This window comes from Sminthopsis crassicaudata, chromosome 5 (assembly GCF_048593235.1).
Source record: "Sminthopsis crassicaudata isolate SCR6 chromosome 5, ASM4859323v1, whole genome shotgun sequence".
Lineage (NCBI taxonomy): Eukaryota > Metazoa > Chordata > Mammalia > Dasyuromorphia > Dasyuridae > Sminthopsis > Sminthopsis crassicaudata.
Window position 1 is genome coordinate 73,226,677 of NC_133621.1, and position 16,730 is coordinate 73,243,406.

The following is a 16,730-nucleotide window of genomic DNA, read 5'->3' on the forward strand; positions in this document are numbered from 1 at the left end:
GTTCTCCCTTTTCATTTTTGAGATTAGAAAAAGGAAAGAAGAAAATCAAATTGTTAATCAAGCCAGCTAAAGATTCATTTATTTTGTAGTTTTTTTTTTTCATAAAATCAATTCAGTTTGATTAATGTAACGCTTTTCTTACTTTCAGTTTTATTAACCTCTCTTTTTAAGCTCAGAATTTCAAATTTCGTATTTAACTGAGGATTTTTAAATTGTTCTTTTCCCAGATCACTTCCTACTTCACCTCTCTTTGCAGCCTGTTGGCACCTATACTTCTTTGGAGAAGAAGCTAGTGACCTCCTTGCCCTGAAGACAAACCATAGAGGCTATTAAAAAATGAGTAAAAAAATAAAAAGGAAATGTGAATTGGAAAAAAGTAAAGAACTACCAGGAAGTATAGGGAAATAGATTTTGTGAATTGGAAACGATAAAAAAAAAACTCCCAAGAAAGTATGATTTGTGAATTGGAAAAATAAAATAACTCACTAAAAAAATTGGTGAAATGGAAAAAAATTCCACAAAGCAAAACATCTCATTTAAAAACTCAATTGGACATATGCAAAAAGAAGTAAACAAAGCTAATGAAGTAAATGACTCATTAAAAATGAGAAGTGAACAAATAGAAATGAATGATGCATTGAAACATCAAGAATCAGTCAAGCAAAACAAAAAAAAAGAAAAATTAATTTAAATTTTAAATAAGAATTTAATTAGTAATTTTAATTACTAATGTAAATTAAATTAAAATTAGAAAAACAATGTTAAATATCTACTTGAAAAAGCAACGGACATGAAATATAATTTTAGGAGAGATAATCTGAGGATTATAGGACTTCCCAAAAATTGTGATGAAAAAAAAGAGCCTTGATACAACTTTACAGGAAATCATCAAAGAGAACTGCCCAGATGTAATAGAACCAGAAGTTAAAATAGACTTTGAAAGAATTCATTGAAAACCTTTTGAAAAAGATGCTAAAATAAAAACTCCAAGGAATATTGTGGCCAAATTTCAGAACTATGAGACTAAAGGAAAAAATTAAAAACACCCAGGATGAAATGATTCAAATACCAAGGAACAACAAACAGGGTCACTCAAGATTTGGCTGCCTCCTTGTTAAAGGAACAAAGGGCCTGGAATCTAATATTCAGCTAAACTGAATATTTCCTTCCATGGAAGAAGATGGACATTTAATGAAAGAGATGAATTACATTTATTTCTAAGGAGAAAACCAGATCTAAACAAACAAAAAAAAACAAAACAAAAAAAAAAAAAAAAAAAAAAAACTCCAACTATAGGACTCAAGAGAAGCTGAAAAAGGTAAAAAGAACTCTTGAGAACGATATTTCTCTTGTGAATATATATAAAGACCACATGTAAAAACCTGGGAAGAAAAGCAAAAATGCAAACAGTTTACACTCATTTCCCAGTGTTCCTTCTCTGGGTGTAGGTGATTCTGTCCATCATTGATCAATTGGATCTGAGTTAGATCTTCGATTTGTTGAAGATATCCACTTCCATCAGAATATATCTTCATACAGTATTGTTATTGAAGTATATAGTGATCTTCTGGTTCTGCTCATTTCACTCAACATCAGTTCATGTAAGTCGCTCCAAACCTCTCTGTATTCTTCCTAAGCTGGTCATTTCTTATAGAGCAAAATTCCATAACATTCATATACCATAATTTACCCAACCATTCTCCAATTGATGGACATCCATTCATTTTCCAGTTTGTAGCCACTACAAAAAGAGCTGTCACAAACATTGTGGCACATACAGGTCCCTTTACCCTCTTTAGTATTTCTTTGGGATATAAGCCCAGTAGTAGCACTGCTGGATCAAAGGATATGCACAATTTCATAACTTTTTGGGCATAGTTCCAAACTGCTCTCCAGAATGGCCAGATTCTTTCACAACTCCACCAACAATGCATTAGTGTCCCAGGTTTCCCACATCCCCTCCAACATTCATCATTATTTGTTCCTGTCATCTTAGCCAATCTGACAGGTGTGTAGTGGTATCTCAGAGTGGTCTTAATTTGCATTTCTCTGATCAGTAGTGATTTGGAACACTCTTTCATAAGAGTGGATATAGTTTCAATTTCATCATCTTAGAATTATCTGTTTATATCCTTTGAACATTTATCAATTGGAGAATGGTTTGATGTCTTATAAATTTAGGGTAAGTTCTCTCTATATATATTGAAAATGAGGCCTTTATCAGAACCTTTAATTGTAAAAATATTTTCCCAATTTGTAACTTCCCTTCTAATCTTGTTTCCATTAGTTTTGTTTGTACAGAAACTTTTTAGTTTGATGTAATCAAATCATCTATTCTGTGATCAATAATGATCTGTAGTTCTCCTCTGGTCATAAATTCATTCCTCCTCCACCAGTCTGAAAGCTAGACTGTTCCTCTGTTCCTCTGTTCCTCTACTCTAATATATTCATGATCTCATTCTTTATGCCTAAATCATGGACCAATTTTGACCTTATCTTGTATATGGCGTTAAGTGTGGATCCATATCTAATTTCTGCCATACTAATTTCCAGTTTTCCCAACAGTTTTTTTCAAATAATGAATTTTTATCCCTAATGTTGGTATTTTGGGGTTTTTCAAACACTAGATTGCTATAGTTGTACCCTTTTTTTGTCCTTTGTACCTAATCTGTTCCACTGATCGACTGGTCTATTTCTTAGCCAATACCAAATGGTTTTGGTGACTGCTGCTTTATATTATAGCATTAGATAAGGTACACTTAGACCACCTTCATCTGACTTTTTTTTCATTAATTCCCTTGAAATTCTCGACCTTTTATTCTTCCATATGAATTTTGTTATTATTTTTTCTAGGTAATTAAAATAGTTTCTTGGATTTCTAATTGGTATAGCACTAAATAAATAGATTAGTTTGTGGAGTACTGCCATCTTTATTATATACGCTCGGCCTATCCATGAGTACTGAATGTCTTTCCAATTATTTAAATCTGATTTTATTTTTATGGCAAGTGTTTTGTAATTTTGCTCATATAATTTCTGACTTTTCTTTTATAGATGGATTCCCAAATATTTTATACTCTCGACATTTGTTTTGAATTGAATTTCTCTTTGTATCTCTTGCTGTTGCATTTTGGTGGTGATGTATAAAATTTCTGAGGATTTTTGTGGATTTATTTTCTATCCAGCAACTTTGCTAAATTTGTGAATTATTTCTAATAACTTTTTATTAGAATCTCCGGGATTCTTTAAGTATACCATCATGTCATCTGCAAAGAGTGATAGTTTAATTTCCTCATTACCTACTCTCATTAATTTAATCTCTTTCTTGACTCTTATTGCTGAGGCTAGCATTTCTAATACAATATTGAATAGCAATTGTGATAGTGGGCAAACTTGTTTCATGACAGATCTTACTGGGAAAGGTTCCAGTTTATCTCCATTACATATTATGCTTATTGCCAGTCTTAAATATATGCTCCTGACTATTTTAAGGAATAGTCCATTTATTTCTAGACTCTCAATTGTTTTTAGTAGGAATGGATGTTGGATTTTATCAAATGCTTTTTCTACATCTATTGAGATGATTATATATTTTTATTAATTTGATTATTAATATGGTCAATTATACTAATAATTTTCCTAATATTAAACCAGCCCTGCATTCCTGGTATAAATCCTACTTGATCATAGTATATTATCCTGGAGATGATTTTCTGAAGTCTTTTTGCTAATATCTTATTTAAGATTTTAGCATCAATATTTATTAAGGAGATTGGTCTATAGTTTTCTTTCTCAGTTTTCAATCTACCTTGTTTAGGTATCAGTACCATGTCATCATAAAAGGAGTTTGGTAGGACTTCTTCATCCCCTATTTTTTCAAATAGTTTATATAACATTGGGGCTAGTTGTTCTTTAAATGTTTGGTAGAATTCACATGTAAATCCATCTGGTCCTGAGGATTTTTTCCTGGGTAGTTGATTAATAGCTTGTTCTATTTCTTTTTCTGAAATGGGACTATTTAAGCAATTTATCTCCTCCCCTGTTAATCTAGGAAGCCTATATTTTTGGAGGTAGTCATCCATTTCACTTAAGTTATCAAATTTATTGGCATAAAGTTAGGCAAAGTAACTCCTTATTGTTTCTCTAATTTCCTGTTCATTGGTGGAAAGATTCCCCCTTTTCATTTTTAAGACTAACAATTTGATTTTCCTCTTTTCTTTTTCTGATTAGATTGACCAAAGGTTTATCTATTTTATTGGCTTTTTCATAAAACCAACTTTTGGTTTTATTTATTGATTCAATAGTTTTTTTTTGTTTTTTTTTTTTTTTTGTTTTGTTTTGTTTTGTTTCGTTTTTTACTTTCAATATTATTAATTTCTAGTATTTAAAGTTTAGTTTTTAGTTGGGGATTTTAATTTGGTCTTTTTCTAGCTTTTTATGTTGCAAGCCCAATTCATTAATGTTCTCTTTGTCTATATTATTCAAATAAGCCTCTAAAGATATAAAATTTCCCCTTATTACCGCTTTAGCTGTATCCCACAAGTTTTGGTATGATGTCTTATCATTGCCATTACCTTGGGTGAAATCATTTATTGTTTGTATCATTTGCTGTTTCACCCAGTCATTGTTTAAGATGAGATTATTTAGTTTCCAATTACTTTTTGGTCTATTTACCCCAAACTTCTTATGGAATGTAGTTTTTATTGCATTGTGATCTGAGAAGAAGACATTTACTATTTCTGCCTTCCTGCATTTAGTTTTGAGATCTTTATGTCCTAATATATGGTCAATTTTTATATAGATTCCATGAACTGCTGAGAAGCAAGTATACTCCTTTCTATCATCATTCAGTTTTCTCCGTAGGTCTATCATACCTAATTTTTCTAAAGTTCTATTTATCTCTTTAATTTCTTTTTATTTGTGTTGTGGTTTGATTTATCTAATTCTGAGAGTGCAAGGTTAAGATCTCACACTACTATAGTTTTGCTGTCTATTTCTTCTTGCAACTCTCTTAACTTTTCCTTTAAGAAGTTAGATGCTATACCACTTGGTGCATATATGTTTGGTATTGATATGGCTTCATTGTCTATGCTAACTTTTAGCAGGATATAGTTTCCTTTATTGTCTCTTTTAATTAGATCAAATTCTGCTTTTGTTTGATCTGAGATAAAGATGGTAACCCCCTGCTTTTTTGGCTTTACCTGAAGCAAAGTAGATTCTGCTCCAACCTGTATGTAACTCCCTGCTTTAAGTGTATTTCTTGTAAACAACATATGGTAGGGTTCTGACTTTTGATCCAGTCTGCCATCAGCCTCCATTTAATGGGAGACTTCATCCCATTCACATGTACAGTTAAAATTACTATTTCTGTATTTCCTGCCATCATATTATTACCTGATTATGCTTTTTTTTCACCTTGACCCCCCTGAACCCCTTCCCCAGTATTTAATTTATAGACCCCACTTGTAATGTGCAGCCCTCCCTTTTTAATATCCCTCCCCCCTCCTTTTAAGTCCCTTCCCCTTTCTTTTACCCTTCCCTTATTCCCCTTTTCCTTTTCCCTTTTCCTCTCCCCCCTTTTATGAGGTGAGAGAGAATTCTCTGAAAAACAAATTTGTCAATTATTTACTCTTTGAGCCTACTCTGATGAGAGTAAAATTCACACAATGTTTCTCCCCTTCCCTAAATTCCCTCAGATGTGGTAGATTTTCTATGCCTCTTCCTAGGATGTAGTTTTCCTCTTTTTATCTCTCCTTCACCTTTTTCTGATACTATCCCCTTTCCTTTACTACTTCCCTTTTTTATATTATATCAATAAAATCAAATTATCCATGTGGACTTTCTGTATATCCACAATAGAGATACAGTTCTCAAGAATTCTTTTTACCTTTTTCTGCTTCTCTTCAGTCTTGTGGATGTAGATCAAATTTTTGGTTTAAGTCTATTTTTTTTAATCTCTTTCTCAACTCTTAGTGCCAAGGCTAGTGTTTCTAATACAATATTGAATAATAATGGTAATAGTGGACAACCTTGTTTCACTCCTGAATTTATTGGGAAAGTTTCCTGTTTATTACCATTACATGATGTTTACTGACAGTTTTAAATATGTGCTCCTCATTATTTTAAGGAATAGTCCATTTATTCTTAAACTCTCAAGTGTTTTTTAGTAGGAATAGATGTTGGATTTTGTCAAATGCTTTTTCTGCATCTATTGAGATGATCATATGGCTTTTGGTAATTTGGTTATTGATATAGTTGATTATGCTAATAGTTTTCCTAATATTAAACCAGCTCTGCATTCCTGGTATAAATTCTACTTGGTCATAGTGTATTAACCTGGGTATGATTTTCTGTAGTCTTTTTGCTAATATTTTATTTAAGATTTTATCATTAATATTCATTAGGGAGATGGGTCTATAATTTTCTTTCTCTGTTTCCAACGGTACTGATTTAGGTATCAATACCATGTCTGTGTCATAAAAGGAATTTGGTAGGACTCCTTCAATCCATAATTTTTTCAAGTAGTTTATATAGCATTGGAGTTAATTCTTTTTTAAATGTTGGTAGAATTCACATGTAAATCTATCTTGAACTGGGGATTTTTCTTAGGGAGTTAATAGCTTGGTCTATGTATATTTCTTAAATGGGACTATTTAGACTATTTACTTCTTCCTCTGGTAAGCTGGGCAAGTTATATTTTTGAAAGTATTCTTCCATTTCATTTAAGTTATCAAATTTATTGGCATAAAATTGGACAAAATAACTCCTAATTATTGTTCTAATTTCCTCTTCATTAGTGGCGAGTTTTCCCTTTTCATTTTTAAGACTAACAATTTGCTGTTCCTCTTTCCTTTTTTTAATTACTAAGGGTTGTCTATTTTGTTGTTGTTTTTTTCATAAAACCAACTCTTAGTTTTATTAATTAATTCAATTTGTTCTTAGTTTCAATTTTATTAAGCTCTCCTTTTAGTCTTAGAATTTCAAGTTTCGTGTTTGTCTGGAGGTTTTTAATTTGTTCCTTTTATAGCATTTTTAGTTGTAAGCCCAATTCATTAACCTTCCCTTTCTCTATTTTATGCAAGTATGCCTTTAGAGATATAAAATTTCCCCTTATTACTGCTTTGGCTGTATCCCACACATTTTGGTATGATGTCTCATTATTGCCATTTTTGGGTGAAGTTATTAATTATGTCTATGATTTGCTGTTTCACCCATTCTTTAGTATGAGATTATTTAGTTTCCAATTATTTCTGGTCTATTTTCCCTTGGCTTTTTATTGAATGCAATTTTTATTGCATCATAGTCTGTAAAGAATGCATTTACTATTTCTGCCTTATTTCATTTGACTTTGAGATTTTTATGCCTTAGTATATGATCAGTTTTTGTATACGTTCAATGAATTGCTGAGAAGAAAGCATACTCCTTTCTATCTGTATTTAGTTTTCTCCAAAGATCTATCATATCAAACTTTTCTAGTATTCTATTTACCTCTTTGACTTCTTTCTTATTTATTTTGTGGTTTGATTTATCTAATTCTGAGAGTGCAAGGTTGAGATCTCCCACTATTATAGTTTTACTGTCTATTTCTTCTTGCAGCTCTCTTAATTTTTCTTTTAAGAAATTTAGATGCTGCACCACTTGGTGTGTATATGTTTATTATTGATACTGCTTAATTAACTATGGACCCTTTTAGCAAGATATAGTGACCCTTCCTTATCTCTTTTAATTAAATCACTTTTTGCTTTTGCTTGATCTGAGATGAGGATGACTTTTTTTGCTTCACCTGAAACATAGTAGATTCTGCTCCAACCTTTTATCCTTATTCTTAATGTATCATCCTGTTTCAGGTGTGTTTCTTGTAAACAACATATTGCAGGATTCTGGCTTTTAATCCAGTCTGCTAACTGCTTCCTATTTATGGGGGAGTTTACCCCATTAACATTTATGGTTAAAATGACTAAGTCTATATTGCTTGCCATCCTGTTAACCCCTGCTTATGCTTTTCTCGTTTCCTTCCCCCTTAGCCCACTTCCCAATATAAATTTGTGAGCACCACTTGCTTCTCATAGCCCTCCCTTTTTAGTATCCCTCACCCACCTTAGAGTTCCTCCCCCTATTTTACCCCTTTTCCTCACAATTTCGATATTCCCTTCCCCTTAGCTTGTTCCTTCCCTTTTCACTTTTCCCCTCCCAGTTTTCAATGAAGTGGAAGGAGTTTCAATACAAATCAAATATGTCTATATTTTTCTCTTTAAGTCAATTCTGATGAGAATATGATATACACTATGTTCATCCCCCTCCATGCTTTCTCTCAGATATAATATTTTATCTTTGCCTCTTTTTGAGATATAGTACCACCACTTAACCCTTTTTTCTGGTACAATTTCCTTCCCACCTCTAGTTTCTAGAACAAATTATACATGTGTTCTTTATACATCTTTATGGCAGAAATATAGTTCTCAAGATTTCTTTTTACCTTTTTAGAAATCTCTTGAGTTCTGTATTTGGAGATCAAACTTTTTATTTAGATCCGGTTTTTTCATCAAGAATAGATGGAATTCATTTATTTCATTAAATGTCCATCTTCTTCCCTGGAAAAAAAGATGCTCATTTTTGCTGGGTGAGTTATTCTTGGCTGCAAACTAAGTTTCTTAGACTTTCAGAATATCATATTCCAAGCCCTTTGATCCTTCAATGTGGATGCTACTAGGTCATGGGTTATCCTTATTGTGGCTCCTCCATATTTGAATTGATTTTTTCTAGCAGCTTGCAGTATTTTTTCCTTCATCTGATGGTTCTTGAACTTGGCCACTACATTTCTTTGTATTTTGATTTTAGGGTCCCTTTCATTAGGTGAATCGATGAATTTTTTCAATGTCTATTTTAACCCCTGTTTCTAAAATGTCTGGGCAGTCCTCTTTGATAATTTCCTGGAAAATAGTGTCCAGCTCTTTTTTTCTCATATTTTTCAGGGAGTCCAATTATTCTCAGATTGTCTCTCCTGGATCTATTTTCCAGGTCTGTTGTCTTCCCAAGAAAGCACTTGACATTCTTTTTCATTGTTTCATTTTTCTGCTTTTGCTTGGCTGATTCTTGGTGCCTCCTCTAGTCATGCACTTCTATTTGTTTGATTCTGATTTTTAATGAAGTATTTTCTTCACTCACTTTTTAAAAATATCTTTTTGTAATTGTCCAATTGAGTTTTTAAGTGAGATTTTTTGTACTATGAAATTTTTTTCCATTTCACCAATTTTATTTTTTAGAGAGTTATTTTCTTTTTCCAACTCACTAATTCTGTTTTCTTTAGAGTTGCTTACCTTTTCCCATTCACTAATTTTGTTTTTCAATGATTTGGTTTCTTTATCCACTCTGTCTTTAAATGTGTGGGATGACTTCTCCAGACTCTTTTGCCAAGCTTCCATTCTTTTTCCCATTTCTCTTCTAGCTTTCTTGTGAGATTCTTTTTGATTTCTTCTATGAGAGTTTTGTGTATTGAGGAGCAGATAATATCCCCTCTGGAGACCATCTGTTTTTAGTCTCCTTAGGGTTCTATCCATATAGAAGCTGTCAATGGTTAGAGCCCTTTTAAATTTTTTGTTCATTTTGTCAGAGAAGAATTAAAGACAATGAGTTAATAAGGAAAACAAATGGTATGCTTTTTTTGGGGGATGGGGCTGGATGGTGTTACTGGACTTTCTCTACAGACTGTGGGAAACAGCAGAGAGGCAGTAACAGGACAGCAATGGCTGTGCTGCATCTGCACTCTGAGGCACTGAGGCTCTAAATATGCACTGAGTCACTCCAGGTGGGGTTGGCAGTGGCCAGGTCCTGAGAGAAGCTAGCTTTTTAGGGTTTTTATTTTTTACCTCCTGTGTTTACAGCTTCTCTGCCAATCCTGGCTTGCTGCCAAGATGGAATATCCACACTGGGGTAAAGGTCATTCAACAGAAATGGCATAGATCGTACCCCTCCTCCCTCAGGTCTGAGCAGTGTGAGCTGCTTTGCTCTAGCTCCTGCCCTCAACCCTTTCTGTTCGTCCCCTCCCCCAAGCAAAAACAGACCTTTTCTGGTGAATTTCAAGGATGTCTTCTGTTGGTAATTATTTGTGTGTGTTTTTTTTTCTATCCAAGCATTAATTCTGAGGCTTGTCATGAAATAAATTCTGAGAGAAAACACAGAGCTTATGCAGCTGTGTGCCTCATCTCTGCCATCTTGGCTGGAAGTCTTAAAACCACATATTAAGGGAGGGTGGTTTACTTTTCATCCTTTACTTGTAAAAGGGAATATAAGCTCTTCCAACCTTCCTATCCCTGTCATATATTAATTCTTCTTCCAGCATTCTGCTATCCATATATCCAGAATTGCTTGTTCCCCACACCTAACACACACTTTCCTTTTTGTATTATTGTTTTCCATGCCCTCTCTCCTCTTAGATGATTGCTACAATTCATCATTTCTTTCAAAACTCTGCTCAAAGATATTTTATATCAAGCTTTTTCTCATTCCCTAGCTATTTTTCTTTTATGTTCCCCAAATTTATATAGAAAAAAAATTAAAATTTGAAAATATATATGGTGTTTTTCAAAGAATAATGTAACTTCCTTAGAATACATATATTGTCCTTCTATCTCCATCATCTAGTCCAGTGCTGGTTCTTGGTAACTAAAGTATTTATGATTTGAATGATTCATTATATGGGATATTAACTATTTTTTCAGACTTCTTTTCTGCCTTTTTGGGTAACATGAGCTAATTGATGGGAAAACATTCTGAGATATCAATTCTTTATTTATGCATATGTATATTCCCCAAACATTCTATTTCCATGTATAAAGAAGATCATTTAATGCCCTTTGTTTCCAATCACCAAATCAGTTTGCTTCTAAAAGCCAGACTACTTCTCATTAGATCTATGCAATATCATATTGATAATGCCTTAAAAGATTATAGATCATCCAATTCAATACTCATTTTGCCAATGAAAAGGCCATATCCTAGAGAGATTAAGCCATTGGTACAAAATCAGACAGAAAGTAAATACCAGAACCAAGGGGTTGAAGTTTGAGCCTCAGTCAAACTTAGTATTCTTTTCCTGATACTAAGCCAATTTGCAAAACATCACACAGAGAACTCAATATTGGGGTAATAAGTATTTTTAGCTCCAAAAATTGTTTTTAATAAAATATTTATCTTATCAAGATAATAAATAAGACATATTTAATAAATTCTAGAAGATTTAACAAAACACCTATCTTTCTTGGAACTGAGTTTATATTCCTTATTCTAAAGGAAGTCTTTCTTCATATTTTTAAACATTAATGATTTCTCCTATTTAAATTATTATGTGTATACATATCTGGTTACAAATTATATTTCCTAATATGGATGTAATATGAAGGCAAGATCTTTTTAAGACTGTGGAATAACAATTCATCACTTTGTCTGTCTGTCTGTCTGTCTGTCTCTCTCTCTCTCTCTCTCTCTCTCTCTCTCTGAATCTTTATCAGAACACAAAAATATCATCTGACCACTTTCCAAAAGTTTTGCTTGGTTTCCTAGGAAATCACAGAAAGGACCACTAGAATTTGTGAAATCAATATAATTAAAATACTACAAATAAAAATATATATTCATTTAAGTGACTGTGTATCTGAAAGATTTTTACAAAATGATTTGGAATTGTTGATATTAGAAGTTAAATTATTAATTTTCTTTAAAAATTAATTTCATGATCATATGCAAATAGCAATGTTTTTGCTCCCAAGGGTTCTAATGTGACCTTAATTATAGATGATTTTAGCCACACAATCAATCCAGAATATTTTTTTTTGTTTTTCACAAATAAAAAGAATATTCCTCGACCAGAAACATATAATCCTATCATATATGTGTGATGTTTTATTGTGGAAATTTACTCTAAGACAATCAATGAAACAGAATGTGTTAGTATAACAAAGTAAATATGTGTGTATACATATATATGTATATATATATATCAGATTATCACACATTATCAGAATTTTAAAAATCAATATAAAGAAATGCTCATCATTGTTACTCAAATCACTTAAAATAATAGCATTATTCACATAGTATATACTGGTGATTTAAAAGTTGTTGAAATCAGGATCACCCAAAAGGCAAAGGTTGATGAGGATAGTCTATACTATATTATATATAAGGAATCATATAAATACTATTAAAGGAATGCATAGTCAACAAAAGAAGATAAGAAAACAGAAGATACACAGTGGACAGTCTACATATTCCATTCTTGGTATCTGAAAGCGAAAGCAGAAAAATAGATGAACAAAGAAGACTCAAATGCTGTAGGATGGGGTGTTGGCTTGAGACTTCTAGAGTCTAGAGAGGTGATTTTTCCCCTGCTCAGTCTATCTGCCAACATGTTTAGTCCCCACATGTCCAATTCTACTTGACACCAATTATTTGTCCCCACACCCCATTTGCTATCCATCTTCTCTTGACTGTGGTTGGCCTTGATTTGCCTAGCCACTAGCCCAAGTATTCCATCTCCAGCTCTAGCTTCTCTGTCTCCATGTTTCAAGTGTTGAATACTTAAACTTTATGCAAGCTTTCCCCATCCACAGAGAGAACACTCCCTTACCTACCTCCTTCCCTCCTTTCCTCACATGGGAGCAAATTTGTATTATATAAATACTATTTTTTAAAAATTGTTTTATATAGAGTTCTGGGAAATAGTCCACTGTTGCTGCAAATAGGTAATTATCCAATGTGATCATAGCAGATTCATCTTATATATCATAATAGCAAAAATATTTTTAAAAGAAAATAAAGAAAAATTTATCCATATGTATCCATCATGTCAAACAGCTGCAGCAGCAACAACAACAACAGCTTAGTTGAGTCAAATATTTTTCTGAGTTGCACCTGACTTAATTATTTTCTCCTCCAATTCTACTAGTAACTGATTATCCATCACTAATGTCTATTCAAGAAAAAAATATAGATGTGGACTAATTCAGTGATTGCTTACATTATAGATGGGACAATATACAATCTACAGGTGTTTTTTTACCATGTGAATAGTTAGCTCAACCTCTTTTGAATAGATAACAGTCTTGTTGAGAATATTTTTATAGTATTATTGGAATTGATATAATCACAAAATTTAAAAAAATAACATAAAAAGGAATCTAAGAGATGGGAAGCCCCTAAGAAGAAACTCCAATACAACTTAGATTGAAAGTCATTAATTAACACAGAATCATTTGTAAATGGATCATCTGCGGAAACTAAACTTGTCACAATAATATTTTCATGATGGTTTTCTGTCACTCCATTCACTGAAAAATTAAAACTGCAAGTAACTCAAAAGGCAACTGGAGAATCTATGAGAGAATTAGAATGTAATACTATTTTATAAGCACAGCAAAATGCAGGGGAAACAAAAATGTGTGTATGCACACACATGTATACATATATGTATAAATATGTATATATGTATGTTTATATATCAATTGGTTATATATCATGAATAAAGAATAGATAATGCAAAGACAGTCTGAGCGCTGCTATTCTCTATTCAGAGAATTTTTAAAGACCTCAAGGAAGACTTCCAGAGCCTTGAGATGATCCTCTTGAGGGAGTTATGGGAGAATAAGAACAAGAACTGAACAGAATGAATCTAACAGGGAAGGGATAGATTATCCCATTGAAGAGCTATTCATATCACTAAGATTATAGTGTCATTGAAATTCTCAAGTATTTACCAATTTTTTAAAGGTTAAATGAATCTTCACAATATTTTATCAAAATATGAATAATAATGCTTGATTTACTTTGAATTTGTTTAAATTCCCATGAAAACAATATGCAACAAGATGGAGCAAAGGAGGAGAAAATCAGAAACACAAGACTATGAAAGAGTCATGTAAAATTATTGATGGATATGTTTTGAAAATAAAAAGCTTTATTTAAAAAAAGATGCCACAACAAAATTGTACTGATAACAGCAACAACAATAATAGCATGAATCTAGGCCTTTTAAATTTGCAAAGTATTTTATATGTATTGCCTCATATGTGAAATATGTTATTGTATAATTTTAATGCTTCTTTTAGCAGATCTAAAAGTTAGTATTTAAATTTATAATAGGCCTTCCCTGCAGTTTTCTTGCTTAATTTTGGGGTTGAGTAATATTTGACCTTAACCCCTAAAGGATTTTAAAATCTTTTCAATGAATTACTATTCAAAAATATGGTATATCTGTGCATGATATTCCTATGTACTTTAAACTAACATGATTTATTCTTTCATATTTATATTATTAGGGTTATTTTTAAATAATTCATTACTGATGTATAATATACTTAATACTATGAATTATTTATATAATCCCTAGTTATTCTATAGTTAGGCATTAATGTTGGCAATTACATGAAAGGAGTTATCGTTTAGTAAGTTACTGCTCAATTACTTGAAATTTTGTGTATTATTCAGTCCTCCACATGATTCTGCAGTATTTCAAAAGACACTGCATACCTCCTATCACAGGTGATTCATTCTTAGTGAGTAGCTAATTTACCTATAGGATTTTACCTGTAATTCCCAAATAATTCACAGTTATTTTAATATCCAATTTTCACTAGAAGTCAGGAAAATATTCATATTTGCAAAACTTTTTGGCAAGTTTACTGTAATGAGATGAGGAATATTTATACTATATACAATCTTTGTATATGGCACATAAAGAAACCATTATAGTGCTATGCTCCTTGCTCTAAAGTCAAAGAACTTAGCTTCAAATTCTGTTTCCAAAAGTTTATTATTTGAATGATTTTGGGAAGCCATTTAATATCCTTACATCTTAATTTCTTCATATAAAAAAATGAAGTGCTTGAATTAAATGGCTTCTGATTTCTCTTTCAGTTCTAAATCTATGACCCATTGAGCCATTCCAATAATTAATTCTAGATACTTGATTATATAGAAACTTTGATAGAAGAAAATTTTATAAAAAAGGTTCTTTTTAAATTAGATTGCACTCTCTAAAAAAAAGAATTATTAACAAAAATGTCCTTCTATTAATTTGTATTTTGTTTATATTCATTATTTTAAAATTTACTTCTTTTTAGATTATGTTTTATTTTTTTTCTCCCTCCCACTTCCCCTTACTAATTGAAGGAAGAAAAAGAAAAGAAAGAAGAAAGTAAGGAATGAACAAATGAATGAATGAACTTTGATATCACATGATTACAGTTATAAAAAAAAAAATTCTTATATTGGCCAAATCCAATAATATATTTCTCATTCTGCATTTCTCTGAGTTATTAAGGTATCTTTCTTCTTTTTAAATTCTCTATTTCAAGTCTTTTAGAATTGTTTGTTTTTATAATATCAATATATATTAAAATAGTTCCTCTAATTTTTAAGTCCATTCTGTATTAATTTGCATATCTTCCTATTTTTAAGGGATATTTTCCTCATTTCTTGTAACATGAATATTCCATTATAATTATAAACTAGTTTGTTCAACCATTATGTACATTCTAACTATCTTATGATCTCAGAATTTTCTACATATTAGCAACAACTTACAAATATTCTCACATTTTTCCGTGAATGAATTTTGTTTATTAATCTAGTAATTGTGACATATATATATACATACATATACATATACATACATTATATACATACATATACATATACATATATATATACATACATTATATACATACATATACATATACATACATATACATGTATATATATATACATATATACATATATGTATATGTATATGTATATATATATATATATATATATATACATATATATATATATATATATATATACATACATGTTTGTCTTTGGTCAGTTTGCACTGTTTAGTCTAACTAAAACACGGATACACCAATCACTCATATTTTCTTATTTCTTTCATAGGAGAAACAATGTTAATAAAACACTTATTACCATTCAAAAAGCACATTTAGAAATAGAATATAGAGGACAAAACATGGTTAGGCTATAACTTTTCAAATTTGGCTCCTGGAGTTTCTGCACTCAAATTCCTTAAAAAGAAAAAACCCTGGGATAAGTTACTTAACCCCAATTGTCTCATCAACAACAACTAAAGTGAATGTTGAAAAATTAAAAGAGATACAGACAAGAGGTCTCTAGGATCATAATCTTTTGGGATATGAATTCTCTATGATTAAAAAGAGAAAAGGAAAATTCAAAAGAAAATTTCAATAAATAGAGGTCCCAGAAATGATCAAGTAAAATTTAAAAGATATCCTGAGGAAGTTCCTTTCCTCTTATATATTCCCTTTATTTTTTCACTGATTTTTAGTTTTAACAATGTATTCTTGGCCAAGACTATTTTGATTAATTCCCATACTTAATATGTTCTCTTTTCCCCACTTTTTTATCCTGATTTTTTTTAACTCTTCACTGAGAAATGTATACAGAAAGGGAAAAAAAAACTATCATTATCTTTCTAGCTAATTTTGTATTCACAAAATACAAACAATATTCCTAAAGTATACGTTTGAACATATCGTTCCCTTACTAAAGAAGCTCCAATGACAATTTCTTCCAGCATAAAATACAAACTAATCAAATGCCTTTCCCCACCCCATTTTGTTTGATATTTAAAACATTTTCTAATGCTATTCTTGATCTTTTCCTGGCTTATTGTACATTCTTTACCTTGACATACTCTAAATTCCAGCCAAATTGTC